Source organism: Symphalangus syndactylus, chromosome 1 (genome assembly GCF_028878055.3).
Source record: "Symphalangus syndactylus isolate Jambi chromosome 1, NHGRI_mSymSyn1-v2.1_pri, whole genome shotgun sequence".
Taxonomy (NCBI): domain Eukaryota; kingdom Metazoa; phylum Chordata; class Mammalia; order Primates; family Hylobatidae; genus Symphalangus; species Symphalangus syndactylus.
In genome coordinates this window covers 107,914,740-107,938,180 of record NC_072423.2, presented here as the reverse complement: position 1 = coordinate 107,938,180, position 23,441 = coordinate 107,914,740, and the positions used below count along the sequence as shown (strand labels likewise).

General features: G+C 41.9%; 1 protein-coding gene across 9 annotated transcripts in view; it reads right to left on the bottom strand.

Annotated features, from left to right (window-relative positions):
* SFMBT1 (Scm like with four mbt domains 1) overlaps positions 1-23,441 on the bottom strand; it is a 151,262-nt gene that overhangs the window by 123,277 nt on the left and 4,544 nt on the right. The window lies entirely within an intron of this gene.

Sequence of the window (23,441 nt, the reverse complement as noted above, 5' to 3'; positions counted from 1 at the left end):
TTTCCATTCATACTCCCACTGTTGGTTCCTAGTTCACCACAGACTCCAATCTCACGGCCTCTGCAGGTGCTCTACCCCTCACCCAGCCTTCTTTATACATGACTGCTTCTTGCCTTCCACAGCTTAGTCTAAAACCAGTACATAAAGACTTTTTTTTTCTTGCCATGGCCAGTGAGTACCAAGAAAAAAAAGTAGGCCGGGCGTGATGTAATCCCAGCACTTTGGGAGGCCGAGGCAGGCGGATCACCTAAGGTCAGGAGTTCAAGACCAGTCTGGCCAACACGGTGAAACCCCGTCTCTACTAAAAACACAAAAATTGGCCAGGCGTGGTGGTGCATGCCTGTAATCCCAGCTACTCGGGAGGCTGAGACGGGAGAAAGGCTTGAACCTGGGAGGTGGAGGTTGCAGTGAGCCAAGATCGCACCACTGCACTCCCGCCGGGGTGACAGAATGAGACTCCATCTTAAAACAAACAAACAAAGAAAAACAAAAAAAAAAGAAAAAAGGAAAAAAGAGATTTTTCACTCTATTGAACACATTCCCATCTTATTTTCTAACATATCAGTCAGATTTCCTGCTAGCATTTATCACAATTACTAGATTTTACTTATTTCCTTACTGGTTTATTATCTCCCTACCTTCCTGCAATACAAGCTGTTGTCTTTTTTGGGTAGTATATTAAAGCCAATATATGTTTGTAGAATGAATGGCAGAAAAACAAGTCAAGGATGGAAGGAGGGAGAAGGGGAAACCAAGAACAGAGAACACATTTCCAATCTATACCCAGGCTTCCACCCAGAGTTTTGTAATACAGGTTTTTCCATACTAAGTGAAAGTAGAGGCCAGGCATGGTGGTTCACGCCTGTCATCTCAGCACTTTGGGAGGCTTAGGCGGGAGGATCACCTGAGGTCAGGAGGTTGAGACCAGCCTGGCCAACATGGAGAAACCCTGTCTCTACTAAAAATACAAAAAATTAGCCGGGCATGGTGGTGTGTCCCTGTAATCCTAGCTACATGAGAGGCCGAGGCAGGAGAATCGCTTGAACCCAGGAAGCAGAGGTTGCAGTGAGCTGAGATCGCGCCACTGCACTCCAGCCTGGGCAACAAGAGTGAGACTCTGTCTCAAAAAAAGAAAAAAGAAAAGAAAGTAGAGGTCCCCTATTGGCTAGCTGAGCCTAACAGTAATATATAATAAACTTAATCTATTCATAAAGGACATCTCTAACAACAATCTTTTTTACACTTAGTACATTTCTAATGAAAGATCAAATTCAGTTATCACTTCTCTACAACTAGTCTTGGGAGTAACTAGTGTGTACCTAAATTTGCTGAAGTAAATCTGGAGACAATTTTGCTTAAAACCTAACGTCAAGGGGAGGAAAAGGTAATATAAAACTCAAGTGCTTTATGCCTACCCTCATTAGAAAATGTCTCTAGGAAAGCAAAATGTTAAAGCCAGGTGATGTGTAAATTGGGGGTATACGATATTATCTCTACTTCTGTGTTATGTTTAAATTTTTCCATAATAAAGAGTTAAATAAATAAAAGTAAATGCCTCTATGAAGCCAAAAGACAGCAAGTATCTGTGGGTCACAGACATACTCCTGGCTCAAGTGCACTCTGTTGCCATTTGGAGATTTAATCTAAATCAGCTGATGGTTGCTAACAGCGTCTCCATAAGTCTTACGACCTAAGGCCTTCATCAGGGCCTTTTTGGGAGAATCGGAGGACACAAGGAAGCAGGACTCCCTTTTCACCTGCTCTGTGTCACAGCCTTCCAGCCCCAGCACCACCAGCCCAGCCCCTTTCTATGGGAGTTTCCAATAACCACAGCTCAAAAACAGCAACCGCAGGGAGAAATAAAATCATTTACAAGGGGAAAAGAGAAAAAGCACGCAGAAGGGGAACATATTAATACATTATTTTTGCTTAAATTCAAACCAACCATTTTCCCCTAGAATTCTGATGAGATAATATTTCTTCTAAAGCAGCACTTCAAATTCAGGAAGGGATTCATAGAAGACTAAACACAAAAACAGCAGAGGCCAGCAACCCCACCCAATAAAATTTCTTCTCTCAAAGATTCCTCACCACTCTCTAGGATTCGTCTATGGCATTAAATAAAAAGTGGTTAAGAGGTGAAAATTAAGGCCTCCCTTACCAGGTGAAACAAAGAACAGAAGAATCTAAGCTACTCTAGCAGGTGTTTGTTTTCTACTGTAGAAACAACCTAGCTGGACTGGGTGCGGTGGCTCACACCTGTAATCCCAGTGCTTTGGGAGGCCAAGGTGGGCAGACCACTTGAGCCCAGGAGTTGGAGACCAAACTGGGCAACATGGCGAAACCCCATCTCTAGTAAAAACACAAAAATTAGCTGAACATGGTGGCATGTGCCTGTAGTCCCAGCTACTTGGGAGGCTGAGGCAGGAGAATTGCTTGGGCCCAGGAGGTAGATGCTGCAGTCAGCCATGATCACACCACTGCACTCCAGCCTGGGTGACAGGGTGAGGTACTGTCTCAAAAAAAAAAAAAAAGGCAAACATAAGACCCTGTTTCTATAAAAAACAAACAAACAAATAAATAAATAAACCGGAATGAAGAAGCAAAATACACTATAGACATACAGTGGAATATTATTCAGTCTTTAAAATGAAGGCGATTCTGACACGTGTTACAATGTGGATGAACCTGGATACTATGCTAAGTGAAATAAGCCAGTCAGTCACAAAAAGACAAGTACATGACTCCACTTCTATGAGGTACCTAAAGTAGTCAATTTCATAGAACTGAAAAACAGAATGCTGGTTACCTGGGGCAGGGTGGAGCAGGAAATGGAAAGTTATTATTTAATGGGTATGGAGTTTAAGTTTTACAAGATGAAAAGAGTGATGGAGACGGACTGTGGTAATGGTTGCACAACACTATGAACATAGTCATACCACTGTACACTTAAAAGTAGTTAAGATGGTAAGCTTTATGAATGCATTTAATACCACTAAACTATACATTTAAAAATGGTTAAGATGCTAAATTTTATTTTGCCACAATAAAAAATTTAAAAAATGTCATCCCTAATAAATAGCTTATTAATAACTTCATATCATAAATCATGTCGTTACCAACCAAGTATGTTTAGATTTTGGTGTCCTTGTTCATAAAGTGAGAAGAGGAAAAAAAGAGGAGCAACCCGACCTTTAAATGACAGCAGGGCCCTGAGTAACAGATGACTCTAATCAGATCAGGAGAGGTCAATGTGATCCTTTACGTGACAGAGATCTAATCTGGGACACAGTTGGGCCTAAACACAGATTTACTGAACTCAAGGAAATGAGCACTTAATCACACTAAGAGATCAGGGCCACAGTGAAGATATGTTTCCTGTCTTGTTCCATTTCTAGAGGCTGAGTTCAGTTTTGTGGTTCAACACATGGATATGACTAGGCTAAACTGGGATTTAATTCTTAGCTTTCTTATATTTCAGTCATGGTCTAAGATCTCACTCTGTGTTATTATTTGGTGGCACAAACCAAACTACTCAGTTTAATTTGTTCTACATCTAAATTTATCTCCATACATGAATTAAATAAATACCATCTGTGCTGGATAGTGTATGCTGGTACTTAGTCCCACATCTACCCTTCCAGACTCTCCCAGCATCATCAGGCCTGAAATCTACATTTCCAAACCCCCCGTCAGCTGTGCTCCCATTAGGCTCTGGCAGCAGCACTGGCAGGAGTACAGGTTCCTGCTTGGCTGCAGCAAACTCCGGCAGCATCAGTGAGAAATAGGGGTCTGTGGGCTCTGGTTTGTGGGCACCTTCTCCCTTTTGTTCCTTCAGCCCTTCCTTTTTGTAAACAATTCCTAGAATTACATCCCTCTTGAATGAAACACCTGGAATGGTTTCCTGACTAGACATTCACTAATAGCCCTCCAAATTCAAAATTTACATAACTCATGGGCCAGGGTGGGGAGCTATGCTATGAAATATTGATTCATCCATTCATTCAACAAATTTTTAGTGAGCAACTACTATGGACCAGATGCTGTTCTAGGTACTGGAGATATAGTAGGAAACAACACAGACAAAAATCCTTGTCCTCAAGGAGCTTACATTCTAGTGAAGGAGAGGCAATACTCAGGACAAATAAATAAAACACATAGTGTGTAACACAAGTGCTAAGGAGAAAAAAAATTAATCAGGGGCAGGGATATGAAATGTTGGAGAAGGGTTGAAATTTTAGATATGTTGACTGTCTGCGTGTCGCAGTTGGGTGGTGTGCTTGCTTCCAAGTCTGGAGGTGGGTGGTTAGAGCCTGTTCTATGAAATTTTAGATACACAGGTCACTGAGATGATTGTGGGGTAAAAAACCCCAAAGAGGTAAGGGAGCTAGTTACTCACGTAACTGTAGGAAGAGCATTCCAGGCAAGTGCAAGAGTCCTAAGGAGGAAGTCTCCTCGGCATGTTCCTATGTGGAACAGAACAGGCAATGGGGAGGATATCTGAGAGATGGGGAGGGCCGGCCATGAGAGCCTTGTTGGCTATGATAAAGGCTTTAGCCACTGCAGTAAATTCTGAGCTGAGTAACATCATCTGACTTACTTGTTAACAGGGTCGTTGTGTGTCAACAACAGACCGCAAGCGGCAAAGGGAGAAGTAACAGGGAAGACAGCTAAGAGGCTCCAAGTCAAACTGAATGATCACTGGGACCAATGTGCTAGCACTACTTAGAGGATGCTAGGCAAATTCTGAATATATTTTGAACTCCCATCTGGGCCTTAAAAAGTCAGGGGCCGGTCCAACAATCTCGCTGGAAATCACACAACAGAAACTTCGAAGGGACTCCTACCAGGTGTAAGAATATAACGAATATGATAGAATTATTTAATTATCTTTGTCTAAACCCATTATATTGTTTATGTTTTGATATTTAACCAAATATAAGAATATAAAGGCTTTAACCATTATATATAAGAATATAAAGTATATAATAACTATAGTCAAAAATAAATAATTGCAAATTAACATTCTCCAATAGTTATTATAGGGGAAAACTAATTTATAACATGCCAGAGTTATAAAATTTTTAAGGCCGGGCGCGGTGGCTCACGCTTGTAATCCCAGCACTTTGGGAGGCCGAGGCGGGCGGATCACGAGGTCAGGAGATCGAGACCACAATAAAACCCCGTCTCTACTAAAAATACAAAAAATTAGCCGGGCATGGTGGCAGGCGCCTGTAGTCCCAGCTACTCGGAGGGGCTGAGGCAAGAGAATGGCATGAACCCGGGAGGCGGAGCTTGCAGTGAGCCGAGATTGCGCCACTGCACTCCAGCCTGGGCGACAGAGCAAGACTCCGTCTCAAAAAAATAAATAAATAAATAAAATTTTTAATATTTTTATATAAGTATTATAGAAACAGTACAGAAATATATAAGTACCTATAAATCCAGTTTTTATTAAACTGGTCAAGTTATAGAAAAAATATGACCTTCTTAACTGTATTTCCAAGAGGATATTTATCAAAATGTAAATTTTCTAGACAACCAATGAAGAAAGAAATTTAGAACTAGAAAAAATCTGGGAGTCCCATTCCCTTCGTTTTTGGACTAAGGTAATAAAGCCCAGATATAAATGAAGCCTGGTCATTCTTCAAGCATCAAAACATATTTCAGGCTGGGTGCAGTGGCTCACGCCTGTATCCTAACACTTTGGGAGGCTGAAGGGGAGGGATCTCTTTAATTCAGGAATTTGAGACCAGCCTGGGCAATGTTGGGAGACTTTGTCTCTACAGAAAATTTTTAAAATTTAAAAATTAGCCAGGCATGGTGGCACATGCTTATGGTCCCAGCTACTTGGGAAGCTGAGGTGAGAGGTCACTTGAGCCCAGGAGGTAGATGATTCAGTGAGCCATGATTGTGCCATTGCACTCCAGTCTGGGTGACAGAGTGAACTCCATCTTAAAAAAAAAAAAGAAAGAAATTCAATACTGTGATGGAAATATTTCTAGAATATATTTTTACTTCCCTATCTTCTTAAAACAGAGACTCCTAAACATACTTCATCTTTGCCTTGGTAACTCTAGCCTCTCTAAAGAGCAACTATACCCAGCCCGGGTGTGATGCTGGACTTTGCTAACTGCTGCCTCCACTATGCAGCCCTAACAATCTCTACTCATCTTGCTCCCAGCTGATGGTGTCTAATCTATATGGAAGGCTGGAAAACAGTTAACAACCATACATCAGCTTTGGTGCGGGAGTTTTATAACAAATATTGTCAGCACTTGAAAACTGATTTTGCTTGCTCTCAGTGTTGGGCTGTGTTTTGAAGAGCTAATATTACGTCCAAATGGATGGGTAAGTGATGTAAGCACATTGCTTTAGAAAAAGTTCTACCCCCAAATGCAACTGATCACTTTAAAGAAAGTGTAGTTTTACATTATTAAAAGCAAAATTAATTATCTGAAAAAATATTAACACCATAAACATCACTACATGAAAACGCAAACTGCCACAGTAATGCTTATGTCTCAAGTAACAGCTTACAAGTATCAACAGTAAAGTAATAAGCTGTAATAAAAAGGCACTTCATCTCTTCAAAACCTGCTATCCCACCAAAATTCTCCAGTAAGTTAACATGAACTAAATTTGTGGTCCGTTTCCTAGCATTCTACCAAAATCAGTTTAATTTTTAAAATAATAAAAATATTTTATTGTATTACAAAGGAAAGATTCTAAAAACACAAAACCGTTAAGTCAAGACAGCAAACGACTCGCACATAGCCACTCAGTAAGGATAGTAAGTCTTCCTTAGCAATTAAAGAGCAAATAGAGGAACTCAACAGAGAATACAAAGTAAAAAGGCTGAGGCCCTTTAAGGATATGCTTGAATTCCTGCCAGCTGCATGTTCATGGCCACAGGTTAACAGAGTTTACCCTCCCTCCCTGTGCCCCCACAGCTGGTCACTGCAGTTACAGGTGGGTCCTAGATATACAGTCCTAGATATAACAGCCCAGAGATCTGTGTGGTTGGTTCTTAGCCGCTTCTACTACTCTCAAAAAGGAAGAGTTGGCAAGAACCTCGCCAAAATTAAATAATAGCTTAAGAAGGAGGCAGCACTAAAGATAAAGATTTGAGAACGGATTTTTTTCTTCTTTTAGAGACAGCGTCTTGCTCTGTCCCTGGAGAGGCTGGAGTACAATGGTGCAATCACGGCTTACTGCAGCCTGGACCTCCTGGGTTCAGCCTCCCAAGTAGCTAAGACTACGCAATCGTGCCACCGCACCTGGCTAATTTTTCAATTTTTTGTAGAGATGGGGTCTCGCTAGGTTGCCCAAGCTGGTCTCAAACTCCTGGTCTCAAGTGATCCTCCCGCCTTGGCCTCCCAAAGTGCTAGGATTATAGGCGTGATCCACCATGCCCAACAGGGAAGGGAATTCAAAAGAAAATTTCAGGGTTACTTTCTTATTTTACACTAGATGTTTCCTCTATTAAGACCTGAAATTTTTAGCTTATTAAAATTCTTACACTAATAATACAATATATAAGTATTCACAAATCACTAACTCACTGCCCTTTACTCCTACAAAAAATACTTTCTCAAAACAAAACTCTACAAATGTTAGCCCATTCCCCCACCCCCATTAAAACACCTTCCATAGTAGACGCTTTACACTTTTTTGACAACACTTAAACACAAGTTCTGTATCATTTCCTATCCTGGTACTATAAGCTTCTCTAGGCCAGGGAACTTACTCAATTTTGCATTCCCTAAACCCCTGGCACCACTGCTTCATGTCACAGCTACTTAGAGTCTGCTAAATGAATTACTATGGTATCAGATCATGGCACCTCCAATTCACTAATGAGAAAATTCAACTTTTTAACACAGCAATAACATTTCTGCCTCCAGGAATACTGTCATTTTCACAGAAGAAGGAAATTCAGTGATTCAGTGCCTACCATCTGCCCCAGAGGTCAGCTATTTCTGACAAGTCCTAGTGTGCACATGAGCCAATCAGGCTGCAGCTGCCTTTTTTAACAGGCATGGATGGAAAAATGAGAAAGGTCACTAAAGCAGAGTCCATGTGTAAATTCGTTAGGCATCATCCACAGGAAATTTGCTTCCTCTTCAGTCCTCTTAAAATCCTGTGAAGTTAAAACATGCCTTTAAGCCATTGTTTCTTCCCCCTGTTCTTTACCCAATTTATGCTGGAGGTTGCAAATTTTTTTGTGTGAAAACTCAGACCTTGGTGATAACCTTGAGCACTATGATATAAATAACTCCCACAAGCTTAGCATTCCACTAATAGAACAGTAGGCATAAATGGGTTAAACTTTGGATAGTCCAACTTGCCAGGTTACCCCATTGTTTACAAAGCCTTTCACAGTACAAAAAACTTGATTAACCCTAATTGCCTGCTGACGTCTACGGTTACTTCTTTTTCTCAGACCACTTTTTCTGAGACAGGGTCTTGCTCTGTCATCCAGAGTGGAGTACAGTGGCTCAAACACGGCTCACTTGGAGCCAGATTCAAGTGACCTTCCTGCCTCAACCACCTGAGTAGCTGAGATTACAGGTGCACACCACCACACTCAACTAATTTTTGTATTTTTTGTAGAGACAGGGTTTTGTCATGTTGCCCAGGCTGGTCTCTAACTCCTGGGCTCAAGCAATCCACCTGCCTTGGCCTCCCAAAATGCTGGGATTACAGGCATGAGCCACCATGCCTGGCTTTCAGACCACTTCTTGAAGTCACCTTAGTTCCATTAAACTTGTGTTTTGACATCCAGTGTGATACTGTTTCTTTGCCACAAATTCAACTCTACAAGTCACATCTCTTTGTCTGCCTTCATGGGTCAAAACTACTTACTAGCTGGGCATGGTGGCACATGCTTGTACCACTAGTCCCAGCTACTCGGGAGGCTGAGATGGGAAGACAGCTTGAGCCCAGGAGTTGGAGGCTGTAATGTGCTATCATGATCGTATCTGTGTATGGCCACTGCATTCCAGTCTGGGTGACATAGCAAGACCCCAACTTAAAAAAAAATTACCTGCTAGAACACAGAATAAATGGCAGAAAGAAGGCCATAGCAGAACAAACACACCACTCAGAAACGCCCAGTCTAGCACTCGTGGCTGGAAACCCTTGCAGGGAAGTGCACAAGTACTCTCAAAGGGGACCTGCCTGCCTGTCACTGGCTCAGTGTGCACACTCTCTGAGCAAGTCACAAGAGTCATGGGCTAGGCCGGGCACGGTGGCTCATGCCTATAATCCCAGCACTTTAGGAGGCCGAGACAGGCAGATCACAAGGTCAGGAGCTTGAGAAGATCTTGGCTAACATGGTGAAACCCTGTCTCTTCTAAAAATACAAAAAATTAGCCAGGCGTGGCGGCGGGCACCTGTAGTCCCAGCTACTCGGGAGGCTGAGGCAGAAGAATGGCGCGAACCTGGGAGGCAGAGCTTGCAGTGAGCCAAGATGCACCACTGCACTCCAGCCTGGGCGACAGAGACAGACTCCGTCTCAAAAACAAAAGAGTCATGGGCTAGAAATGTACTACCATGGGGGAGAAAAAGAATAGACTACCACAAATTGTCACACTTTTTAGGAAAATATTTTACAGAAAATGGCAGTATGCAGAGAGTTATTGAAGGGGTATAAATATATTCTCTGAGGGGTATTCTGAAGTTCTTTTAATGAAGGATAATAACTAAGAGCTTGGACTACAAAGGCATATACAACACTGTAAGAGTCAACTACAGAATGCCTCAAGATTCCAAACTCGGTTTCTTTAAAAATTCTGCACCAGAACAGGAGCATCATGTTTAAAATTCCTTACCAAGTAGCCCAGGTAAAAACCAACTTTTAAAAACTTAGCTATATTTCTGCCAATGTACAAAAGAATACCACCCAAATCCAGAAATTGATATAATTTGTTAATCCTTGCTGCTGCAATTTTCTCAAAACGAAAATACAAAAGCAAACTATCTGAATTCACAATAAGCAGCACACATTCAGGCCTTAGGCTTCAAAAGCATGGTCAACACCTCAGTAGTCTAAAGACATCTTCAGATGCTTTAGTCTCCCAAGACTCAGCCGGGGATTCTGCCTATGCCATCCCTTCTGCAACATGTGGTGGGTGGAGGGTGGGGAGAATGGGGGTGGTAGAAGGCCTCTCCACGACTCCCTACCCCCAACTCCTCTTACTCCACTGCACCCAGTTCCTTTGCCTTCTGCATCTTGGGGCCAGGGAGGCTGGAGAACAGTCTACCCCCACAAATACACTACCTTAGAAAAAAAAACACTTTAAGTATTAGAAATACTAACTTAGAAAAAAAAAACACTTTAAGTATTAGAAAACTTTTCTTAATCCAAGCAAATTCAATTATCATTAGTCTATGGTACTGTTTGCAGCAGCAAAAAAAAAAAACCCAAAATATACATAAATATGGAAACAACTAAATAAATTATGGTGCATCCATGCAATAAACTACTAGGCAACCATTAAAAGAATGCAGCAGATCTATGTGTACTTGGATATATCTAAGGTATTTTCAGTGAAAAGAGCAAAGTGCAAAACAATGTCTAAAATATACCACCATTTGAGTTTTTTTAATGTGGATGCGGAAATATATGATCTACACACATAGAATGTTTCTGTAAAAATACAAAAGAAACTGGGAATAATAGTGGCCTACAGAAGGGACTGAGGAACTAGGGGTTTCAGTAAAAAGGAATACACTCTTTTTTGATATTCAAAAAAAAATTTTACCATGTACGTGTATCCCTGTTTAAAATGTTTTAAAGGTGTACTTAAGTCTGTGATTATGATTTTAAAAAATAAAGCAACAGAAGAAAAAGTAATGCCCATTAAAAGCAACCTCATTTTTCTTAACTATTTCTAAAGTCTTTGTGGCACAATTTGAATTCAGTAAAACAGGGGAGAGTGGAGTGATTCGGAGTTTGGAGAGGTCCCTTTCACCCTCCTCCTTTAAAATTACAGTAACTTTCAACTGGCCATAATGCTTAAAAAAAAAAAAAATCTACTTGCTTCTTCAACAAAAATATTTGGCTCCATTGTAACCAACATTTAAAAGATACAAATACATTAGCAAGTCTGTGACTAAAGTTCAATTACATTTTATATGCTAATATTAAATGCTAATCATATTTTTTATGAGTCAACAGTTTTACATAAGATTATTTTGTTTCTAAATTAACAAAGAACTTTAGAATTACTGAAGCATCCAAATTACCTAAACTCACTCCAGTTAAGCATCAGTTCAGTAAAAAACTAAAAGGTTTTCCCCCATAGCTTCAAAACTCCCAATCTTCTCCATTTCCAAGCACGATGGGGGGCAGGGGCAAGGGAGATGGCAGGCAAAGCCTAAGCCTGCCCAACTCTCTCCAGACTCTGTAGATGGCTCCTCCTGGTTTCAGGGATCCCAGTTCCTCATATAGATACAGCCATCATCAGCAATCCCACATGAAGTGCACTGATTCCATTAACAACAGTGGGAGGCAAGTGGCTCCACTGGCTTGGATTCTGAAGCTCAACCTGTGGCCCATGCACCTGCGAATAACAACAGGCTCTCTCATCAGTCACACAGGGCAAAGGAAGTGGAGCTGCCCCACCCCACACCCACACAGAACCAGGCTGATGGTTGCCTCTTTGTAACTACTGCCACAAAAAGTAAAGCAAATGCCCTGCAATTGGATTTTTACTAACGGAAATGCATTTGTTGAGAATCCAAAGATGCTCAGTTATCTTGGAAAAAAAGTTATAACATGATCTTCAAAAATGAAGATGAAGAAAGGAATTTTGCCAACTTAAAACATTCATCAAAATAGATATTTAAAGCAGCAAAATATGACAAAATACTAGTTTCTCATTTTTTAAAAACCTGAACATTCAGAACTAAAACTATAACACTATAAAAAAAAAGTGTCCAGGGATAGGAAAAAAATATTTCTTAATCATGTATAAATTGGTTATTTATTCATACCTCCATTCACATACACATATTTGCCAGGTGCTCAGTACCAGGATGCCATGGTGATTAAAAGACAGACACAGTCGCTACCTTCAGAGCTTACAATAGTAAATGAACACAAGGAATAATGCATTGGTGTATAGTTTATCTCTCCCACAAGGGACAATTAGGAAAAACATCCTGGAAGTAGGTTCACAGGTTTTAATATTCTCTATAAAGTGGCTTTAAAGCATTTTATGATAAATTAAAATTAAAATATTAAAATGAGCTAAAAATAAAATGTTTCATATAGTGAAAAGTGTCACTAAGAAAATCAATGGTGAGAAAAAAGTGCCTCTGGAATGGAGGTAAGGATGTCTAGGGAAGGCTTACTGAGCTGAACCCTCCATGATTAAAAGGAACTAAATGTAACAAACTTGATGTCCGGCCAGCTGGATACAATGGCTCATGCCTGTAATCCCAGCACTTTCAGAGCCCAAGGCAGGTGGAATGTTTGAGGTCAGGGGTTCAAGACCAGCCTGGACAACATGGCAAAACCCCATCTCTACTAAAAATATAAAAAGTAGCTGAGCATGGTGGTGCATACCTATGGTCCCAGCTACTTGGGAGGCTGATGTGGGAGGATCTCCTGAGCCCAGGAGGCAGAGGCTGCAGTGAGCCGGGATCACAACACTGCACTCCAGCCTGGGTGACAGAGCGAGACCCTGTCTCAAAAAAAATAAATAAATAAAAATTGATATCCTTGGGATGGAGAGAAGACCCATATGGGAAAGCAAGTGGAAAAGTGGCAAAGGTGGGCAGCGAACAAGAAACAAAGAGTATTGTAGGCCACACAAGGAGTTTGGATTTTATTCTAATTACAATGGAAAGCCACTGGCAGCCTCTAAGCCTGGAAATGACAAGATGAGATCTCATTAAACATAATCATTTCTTGTTTAGAACATAATACATTTTCAAATAGGAATAACATTATAAGTGGATATGTTGCAGTATTGCTTCCATGCCTTCATTCAGCTATAATTTATTTAGTGTCTACTCTGTGCTAGGTTGTGTGCAAGGTACTAACTAGGAATAAAACAGCATCTCTGACCTTGAGCTCACAGTTTAGTAGAGATGAGAAACACTGAACAAATAATCACAATTGTAATATTTATAAGAGTGGAATATGTGGAATGCTGTGAGTGCCCAGAGCAAAGGCTGGCTAATGCAACCTGCGGGAGTCCAGGAGGGAAGGCTTCACAGAAGCCCTGGGCCTTAAAGGACAAACAGGGATTTCTTTTTTTTTTTTTTTTTGAGACGGAGTCTCGCTCTGTCGCCCAGGCTGGAGTGCAGCGGCGTGATCTCGGCTCACTGCAAGCTCCGCCTCCCGGGTTCACGCCATTCTCCTGCCTCAGCCTCCGGAGTAGCTGGGACTACAAGTGCCTGCCACCACGCCCGGCTAATTTTTTTGTATTCTTTGTAGAGACGGTGTTTCACCGTGTTAGTCAGGATGGTCTCGATCTCCTGACCTCATGATCCACCCATCTCGGCCTCCCAAAGTGCTGGGATTACAGGCGTGAGCCATCGCGCCTAGCCCAAACAGGGATTTCTTTAGCAGAGCATTCCCCCCACACCTAAGCCTCTGACAGAATACAAGAAAATTTGGGGCCTACCAAAGACTCTGCCTTTTGAAGTATTTACGGGCCAGGTGCAAGAGCTCATGCCTGTAATCCCAGTGCTTTGGGAAGCTGAGGCAGGAGGATCATTTGAGGCCAGGAGTTTGAGACCAGCCTGAGCAACAGAGCAAGACCCCGCCTCTACAAAATTTTTTAATAAAATTTGTTTGTTTTTTTTTTTTTTTTTTTGAGATGGAGTCTTGCTCTGTCGCCCAGGCTGGAGTACAGTGGCATGATCTTGGCTCACTGCAGCCTCCACCTCCCAGGTTCCAGCAATTCTCCTGTCTCAGCCTCCCAAGTAGCTGGGATTACAGGCACGCCCCACCACACCCAGCTAATTTTTGTATTTTTAGTAGAGACAGGGTTTCACCATGTTGGCCAGTCTGGTCTCAAATGCCTGACCTCAAGTGATCCACCCACCTCAGCCTCCCAAAGTGCTGGGATTACCGGTGTGAGCCACTGCACCTGGCCCAAAATTTTTTTAATATCAACTTTTTTTGCAGCCATTTTTACCCCCCTCAACTACAAGCTTTTATCAAAATTTTGAAACAGAGATTTTGAAAAAATTCCAAATACTCTCCACTTAGATTCAAAAATTTTAAATTTCCTGATTTTCTTTACCTTTCTACATACATAAAGATTTATACACACACACACATTTTATGAGCCATCTGAAAATGCTGAGGATATCATACATACCTTACCCTCTAAACTCTTCAGCTTGCATCTCCCAAGAATAAGCACATTCTCCTTTATGTATAACTACAATCACATTATCACACCAAAAAAGACAAAAAAAAAAAAAAAACCATTGCCCTGGCACAGTGGCTCACGCCTGTAAACCCAGCACTTTGAGAGGCCAAGGCAGGGGTCACCTGAGGTCGGGAGTTCGAGACCAGCCTGATAAACATGGAGAAACCCTGTCTCTACTAAAAATAAAAAAATTAGCGGGGTGTGGTGGCGCGTGCCTGTAATCCCAGCTACTTGGGAGGCTGAGGCAGGAGAACTGCTTGAACCCGGGAGGCAGAGGTTGCAGTAAGCCGAGATGGCACCATTGCACTCCAGCCTGGGCAACAAGAGCAAAACTCTGACTCAAAAAAAAAAAAAAATCAATAATTCCTTAATATCGTCTATTATCAGGTACTTCTTTTTTTTAAATACAAAGGACTTTGCTGAAAATTTTATTGAAGGAATGTGTTTTAATAAACTGGTTAGATTTATTACTTGCATTGCATTTTGACATTTTTAAAATGTAATAATACTTTATAAAATTTAAGTTAAGGAATCTTTCCTTGGCAAGATTCATTACCAGCGTGGGCATGGTGGCTCATGCCTATAATCCCAACACCGTGGGAGGCCCAGGCGGGCAGATCACTTGAGGTGAGGAGTTCGAGACCAGCCTGGCCAACATGGTGAAATCGCGTCTCTACTAAAACTACAAAAATTAGCCGGGTGTGGTGGTGCGTGCCTGTCTATAATTCCAGTTGCTCAGGAGGCTGAGGCAGGAGAATCACTTGAACAGGAGGCGGAGGTTGCAGTGAGCCAAGATCGCACCACTATACTCCAGACTGGGTGACACAGTCTGTTTCAAAAATAAATTAATTAATTAATTAAAAATAAATTTAAAAAATAAATAAAAATTAAAAACATATTAAAAGAATAATTGTGGGCCAGGCATAGTGGCTCATGCCTATAAACCCAGCATTTTGGGAGGCTGAGGCAGGCAGATCACTTGAGATCACGAGTTCGAGACCAGCTTGGCCAACACGGAGAAACCCCCATCGCTACTAAAAATATAAAAAATTAGCCAGGCGTGGTGGCGCGTGCCTGTAATCCCAGCTACTTGGGAGGCTGAGGCAGGAAAATCGCTTGAACCCAGGGGGCAGAGGCTGCAATGAACCAAGATCGAGCCACTGCACTCCAGTCTGGGTGACAGAGCAAGACTCCGTCTCAAAATAATAATAATAATAATAATAATTTTGGTAATCAAATATACCAAAAAGTGTGACAGCAGTCCATGCGAGACTGACATTTTGGGAGCACTGCCTTAGCAGAAGAACAACCTAAGCAGATGGAACATGGCAAGAAAGGATTTACAGGAGAGTGGGTTGGTGAGGCTGCAGAGGCCATGAGAGAAGGGAATAAGCTGGACAAATGGACTGGGCCCTAGTGCTTCAAGGATTCCACATGCCTTCCTGAGGAGTCTGGACTTTACCCGGCCAATTGTGGGATTTTATGTGACTAAAATCAAGTTTGTTTAGAGAGCTCTACTTGGCTTCAGTGTAGCTGGACGGATGGGAGAGGTGGGGAAAGTAGGGGGACTATTTGGAAGCAACAGAACAAGGTTTGTATTTTTCACTGGAAATATGTAACATTTTAGTTTTATGGGTTGAATAAGCCTACTACATTGATAAATGAACAAAACAAAAACAGTAAAACTAAACAAAGTTCATCTTGAAAATGTTCATGTTGGTAGAACACCAACTTTCAAAAGAGTCAGCAGAGACTTAAGTAAATCTTTTTTAAATGGAGTCTCACTCTGTTGCCCAGGCTGGAGTGCAGCAGTGCCATCTCACCTCACTGAAACCCCCGCCTCCCAGGTTCAAGTGATTCTCCTGCCTCAGCCTCCCCAGTAGCTGGTATTACAGGCACATGCCACCACGCCCAGCTAATTTTTTATTAAAACTGATGGGGTTTCACTATGTTGGCCAGGCTGGTCTCAAACTCCTGGCCTCAAGTGATCCGTCCACCTCAGCCTCCCAAAATACTGGGATTACAGGCGTGAGCAACCGCGCCCGGCCAGAAACGTTAAGTAAATTTTGAAAGGAGCCCTTCAGAACTTTTGACAGTCTCAGCATTTGATGAAGCTCTTTTTAATATCTAGTTTCACTTTCCAAGGTGTCTTTGCTTTTCCTTGGCAAGGTTCATCACTGGCACTAGTTTTACATTTATCAGTCACAATCAAAATTTAAATTTCCAAAGGAAAGAAGTGGGGTACAGAATAGGTAAAATGGTTTAAAACATAGAACATGCCCTCAAAGCAGTGCTGACAGCAACTCCGAGGAGCTCCATATATGCACAATCCACGGGGAAGGCTGCCCCAAGAGCCAGCCGCCAGTCCTGCCTGGGAGGAGAGGGAAGCAGAGAATGTCCAGCTATCCTGCCGTGGGACAGGATGCTGGCCCTTTACCCCTACTCCACTAAGAGGACTCTCATTTTATTTTACTTATTGAGCTTCCTAGAAAGATTTCATTTGAACAAAGGGTTCCACAACTTTAAAAACACTTGAAAACCAAGGAGTCAGAACTGTACGTTCTAACTCCAAGGTTGGCAATTGAAGAATAAGACCTCAAGTTCCACAGGAAAGCTGCCAGTGGACAAAACAAACACCATCGCTGAGGAGCAACGTAAAGAAAGAGACCTGGGCAAACAGGCCTACTAGAGGACTGGCATCTTTGGGGTAGAAGGAGAAATTATATTTTGGACCTGTGGATTCTGAGGTGCCAGTGTGGCATCCAACTTGGAAGCCCAACGGGCAGGGATGTAGGGGTCTTAGAGGAACACAGGAGCTAGACAAACTCTAAATGTGGACAACTTCATTGAGAGAAATGTAAATAGAAAAAAGGCAAGGTCTTAAAAGGTTACAGAAGGCAAAGACAGAAAGGTCTGCCTCAAGACAGGGCTTTCTGGAGAACCTGAATTCTCCTCCAAGGTAGTCTATATCCAGGAGCAGAGAGAGGCACTGGCTGGAAGGCTGCAGGTGGCTTATGGGGCCACAGAAGGGAAAGAGGGAAAGAACAAAGTAGTTTGGCTAGGGAGCAGCTCAAAGATTAGACAACGGGTCCAGGCCTGATGGGGCTGGGACTCTGGGAGAAAATGAAGGTCACAATGAGATAAAAGACAAGGCGCAGGGAGGACAGGGAAGCCTCTGAAGGAGGCTGTAGAGAATGCAACATTTCACCAGCACACTATTCCGGAAAGCACTCCTGTCACACAAAGTCAGTGGAAAGCCAAAAACAGGAGTAAAAGTCAATGGCTAGGAGAGGAGCTAGGGTGAGGGCAGTTGTGTCTTACCGCCCTGACTGGCTGCGGGATCATGCAGCCCACCTCAAGCACTTGCTGCAGAAAAGGAAGACTCTCCCTAGAAGGGGAGGCCAGAAGAGACCACCCAGCCCTCTGCTTCCCTTGTCATAGCCATTCCTGAGAATGGAGCCTGACAACAAAGAAAGTCATTTGAAGCTCTTCTCTGTTGATTGAGGAGCCCAACTGAATACTTACAGGAAAACTGGATACAGATAATGCCTAGGAGAAGATCTAAGCCTGTTTCCCAATTTGCATACGGTCTTATTCATATTAACGATAAAGAAAACTATGTATTTTTAAGTGCAACTATAACTTGATTGAGGACTGGACAACATTAAAAGAGAAATAAAATTAAACTAATATTAATTACATTAAGAGATCAAAGGATTCAGATGTTTTAATACCATCATAAACACCTATAACAACAATAATACACCCGAAGTTTCTCAAATTTCTATCTTTAGCTAGACCACCCAACCCTGTTCATTTTGCTCAATGATAAAAATGAAAACCAGGCTGGGCATAGTGGCTCATGCCTGTAATCCCAGCACTTTGGGAAGCTGAAGAATCGCTTGAGGCCAGGAGTTTTGAGACCAGCTTGGACAACACTGAGAGACCCCATCTCTACAGAAAATGTTTTAAAGGCCCGGCGCAGTGGCTGATGCCTGTAATCTCGGCACTTTAGGAGGCCAAGGCAGATGGATCGCCTGAGGTCAGGGGTTCAAGACCAGCCTGGCCAACATGAAGAAACCCTGTCTCTACTAAAAATGCAAAAAATTAGCCAGGCATGGTGGCAGGCAACTGTAATCCCAGCTACTCGGGAGGCTGAGGCAGGAGAATCACTTGAACCCGGGAGGTGGAGGTGGCCAAGATCGCACCGCTGCACTCCAGCCTGGGCAACAAGAGCAAAACTTTGTATAAAAAAAAAAAAGTTTTAAAAAATCAGCCAGGTGCTGTGGCATGCACCTGTAGTCCTAGTTACACAGGAGGCTGAGGCAGGAGAATTGCTTGAGCCCAGGCACGCCAGCTTAGACAACTGTCTCCTACCGTGTATCTCCTCCCCTAACCATTGACTTTTACTACCGTGGCTCTATGCCCTATTAGACAACATCATGCCAAAGAAACTGATACTTTCAGAAAAGCCTTACTAACTCTAGGAAACAACTAACCATTCTTAAGAATTGAATAGTTACATAAGGCACAATAAAAATCAGGCTTCATGACATTCACTGTCAATTCTTCAATGGTTTCCAGAAAGTCATGTTTTTGCCATGAAGAGAGGAGAGTAATTAAGAGAAGGCCTCCCCGCCGGTAACAAACAGTATTAGGAAACTCATCCCACATTTACTACATTAATACAGCCATTAAAATAATAATGGAGGAAAATAATAAAAGGAAAATATAACTCTTTAACCATTCTGAAAGTACATACCTGCTCAACTCTCTACTACCCTTAACTGTCAAACCTGCTTTCTCTCCAACCAGGATTGGACATCTATATTTCACAAATACAGAATTAAAGTGATATAGTAAATCTAAAACACAAAGCATTAATTAGGTGGTATCATTATTAGGTAAGTCATTAAGCCTCTTTAAACACCTACTAGTTTTCTATCAATACAGAAACAAGAGTGAAATATGGCAAAACCTCAACTAACCAGAACAGCTGGGGACTGAGTCACTGAATATGCCTTTCAGATAAGTGAAGGCTTATTTACAATTCTGAACACACTTTTTGGTTAACTGTTCTGGACGACATGCTTTGACATAGGCCAACATCACGAATGTCAGTGATCACACAGTAAGATGGCATCCTGAGACTCACAAGGCCTTACTCCTTATCAATGTGACCCCAGACTCCAGCAACCTTTGCTTTTATATTTTCCTTGTCTTCCACCCTGCTGTCACAATCTGCTCTGTTTCTTTTGTTCGAATAAGCAAGTGTGCCCAAACTGTATCTAAGGACAAGGTACCTGGTTCTCTCGGCTCTGCTGGGCACATACGGAGTTCTTCCAAGGGAGGTAAACAAATCCTAGCAAACAGTATTCTGTGACCTGACCTCCACTTTACCTGCTGTGGAGGTCTTTCAAATAATTTACTTCCTCAAAAAAAATTCTGACACATGCAACAATATGGATGATCCTTAAAGACATTATGTTAAGTGAACTAAGGCAATCACAAAAGGATAAATACTGTATGATTCCACTTAGATGAAGTACCTAGAATAGTCAAAATCATAAAGACAGAAAGTAGGACAGTGGCTGTCTAGGGTGGGAGGAGGGGAGTTGGGGAATCACTGTTTCATGGGTACAGAGTTCCAGTCTGGGAAGATTAAAAAAGTTCTAGAGATGGACGGTGGTAATGGTTACACAACAATGTGAATGTACTTAATGCCACTGTACATGTAAAAGTGGTTAAAATGGTAAAGTTCATGCCATATGTATATAACTTACCACAACCATAAGTTTGTTGTTTCTTTTTTGTTTGTTTGTTTTGTTTTTTTTTTTTTTTTTGAGACAGAGTCTCGCTCTGTCGCCCGGGCTGGAGTGCAGTGGCGCAATCTCGGCTCACTGCAAGCTCCGCCTCCCGGGTTCACGCCATTCTCCTGCCTCAGCCTCTCCGAGTAGCTGGGACTACAGGCGCCCGCCACCGCGCCCGGCTAATTTTTTTTTTTTGTATTTTTTAGTAGAGACGGGGTTTCACCGTGGTCTCGATCTCCTGACCTCGTGATCCGCCCGCCTCGGCCTCCCAAAGTGCTGGGATTACAAGCGTGAGCCACCGCGCCCGGCTTTTTTTTTGGAGACAGAGTCTCTCTGTTGCCCAAGCTGGAGTGCAGCAGTGGTGTCATCTCAGCTCACTGCAACCCCCACCTCCTGGGTTCAAGCAATTCTCCTGCCTCAGCTTCCCAAGCAGCTGGGACTACAGGCACCCACCACCACGCCTGGCTACTTTTGGTATACATTTTTTTTTAATTTGATTTCATTTTAAGTTCCAGGATACATGTGCAGGATGTGCAAGTTTGTTACATATAAACATTTTTAATAATAAAAATTTACATCCTCATTATATATCACTATGTTCTAGACAGACAATATGCTAAGTGCATCGGTGTGATCACCATCTAACCACTCCAAGAGGGTTATTTTATGACGCAAGTCAAAATGAGCCCAAAAGGTATCTTAAAGTTACAATTCAAAATTACCATATACTATTTTTAACACAGAAAGAGCATATTTTAGAGGAACTGATCCTTAAGAAAGAACACTAGAAAAAACTGAGAGACAGGAAAGCACTCTAGTCTGGGGAGCAAATTAATGTGAACAGAAATGAAGAACCAGTGACAACCCATGGGCAGCCTTACTACTGAGCAAATATTCCACAGTAGCCACCTCAAATGCTTTTGTAAAAACTCTACAGGGTATAAAAAATAATAATTTGGAATTCAAATCTGAGTACTTGTTGGTTAACACTTTAAATTGAGTATCAGCAAGAAAAACTCCTGAGGCATTTTAGTAATTGCTAAATTTCTCATCCCAGCTCATGTTGTCATTCCAAATGTGTGACTGTCCCACACTTTCAAATGCCAACAAACCACCTTCCATCTCTCATCCAAGATCCTCTCCAAATACCATCTCAGACAGAAGAACCCAACTTTCCCAGATAAACAGATACTGACACTTAACAACCCTATCTGCCCCACATCAGTTTAATAATTAACCTTTCTCTAGACTAAGCAAAAACATCAAAAAAGAACCAATGCACCAGACCAGTATGCCAGTTAAAAAAAAAAAAAAACAACAAAAGACCCAATGCACACAGCACTGTGCATCATGTTCAAAATATCACCTTATAGCCTCTCTCTGCATAGTGACATGCTTGGCTCACTGAAGTTACTCAACTGTTCAAACCACAGAGTTCAACAGGGACTTAACTCATCATTTAATACACAATATACAGACTACTTTGTTTTTGTTTTTATTTATTTTTTTGAGACAGGGTCTCGCTATGTCACCAGGCTGAAGGGGTGTGATCACAACCCACTGCAACGTCTGTCTCCCTGGCTCAAGAGATCTACCTGCCTCAGCCTCCCGAGCAGCTGAGACTACAGGCATGTACCAAGACACCTGAATTTTGTTGTTGTTGTTGTTGTTGTTTTTGTAGAGACAGGGCTTCCCTATGTTGTCCAGGCTGGTATCAAACTCCTGGACTCCAGAGATCTGCCTGCCTTGGTCTCCCAAAATGCTGGGATTACAGGTGTAAGTCACTGCGCCCAGCCTATTTTTTGTTTTTAAATAAATTCCTTGAGTTATTGCCTAAAGACAAAAGAGAGCTAAATAAGGTTATAAACATCCTCTTGAAAAAAAGAAAGAATAATTACACACACGTTTTCAGGTGTCTCTGAGTTAGAGAAAAAGGTTTACAATCAAATCATTAAAACTTATGCAGTGAAGTCATATTATTTTTCTATTAATAATGTGTCGTTGTTCTTATCCTTCCTCCCCCTTTTGAAAAGTTTAAACATGAATCTGCAACAACCTGACCACATTCTTTCTATTTTAAATCACTTTCCGCCAGGCGCGGTGGCTCACACCTGTAATCTCAGCACTTTGGGAGGCCAAGGAGGGTGGATCACCTGAGATCAGGAGTTCAAGGCTAGCCTGACCAACATGGTGAAACCCCATCTTTACTAAAAATACCAAAATTAGCCAGGCATGGTGGCGCATGCCCATAATCCCAGCTACTTTGGAGGCTGAGGCAGGAGAATTGCTTGAACCCGGGAGGCAGAGGTTGCACTGAGCCGAGATCGTGCCATTGCACTCCAGCCTGGGCAACAAGAGTAAAAGTCTGTCTCAAAAAAAAAAAAAAAAAAATTATTTTCCAATGAGGTTAGTATCCCCTGAAGAATGGGAGACTCCTATCAAAATCCCACTCCCCAAACTCTAATAGTTCAAAATCTCCCAGGTAACCAAAATCCCCACACACTTTTATCCCATTTAATAACTATGTATATACGGAAACATTATTTTCAAATACAAAATACCCCAGTTAGGTAACAAATGCTATATACTAAAAGAAAAATACTCTGCCGTAAGGAAGTTGTATCATTTATTCATTACAAGTTCTTTTATTTTATGTAATTATTCCAAAATACTGGTTATCAAATAATCCCAGAAAGCAAAATTTTGGAAAATTATGAGAAAAAATGTAACATTAAAAATATTAAAGATGTAAAATGTCTGTCTAAATAATGGCCTTCTGGTTTTTGGACTGTATCTATTTACTTAATGTGAACATAACATGAAGTCAAAATAAAAAGCCAATGAAGTTTGTATAGTTCATCTTTTCTACACACTTTAGAGTTAAATGATACCTGCTGCTACACCACCATTCCACAGCTAAACCCAGTCTAGGTATCACTGTGAAAGCAAAAGTATACTACAGAAGCAGTAGGATTATGGATAGGCAAATCATATTGGGTTGGTTGGTTTGTTTTTTGAGACAGTCTCACTCTGTTACCCAGGCTGGAGTGCAGCAGTGCAATCATAGCTCACTGCAACCTCAAACTCCTGGGCTCAAGGGACCCTCCTACCTCAGCCTCCTGAAGAGCTGGGACTATAGGTGCCCGCCACTGCGCCTGGCTAATTTTTTTATTTTTTGTAGACAGAGGGTCTCCCTTTACTTTCATCCAGGCTGGCCTCGAACTCCTGGTCT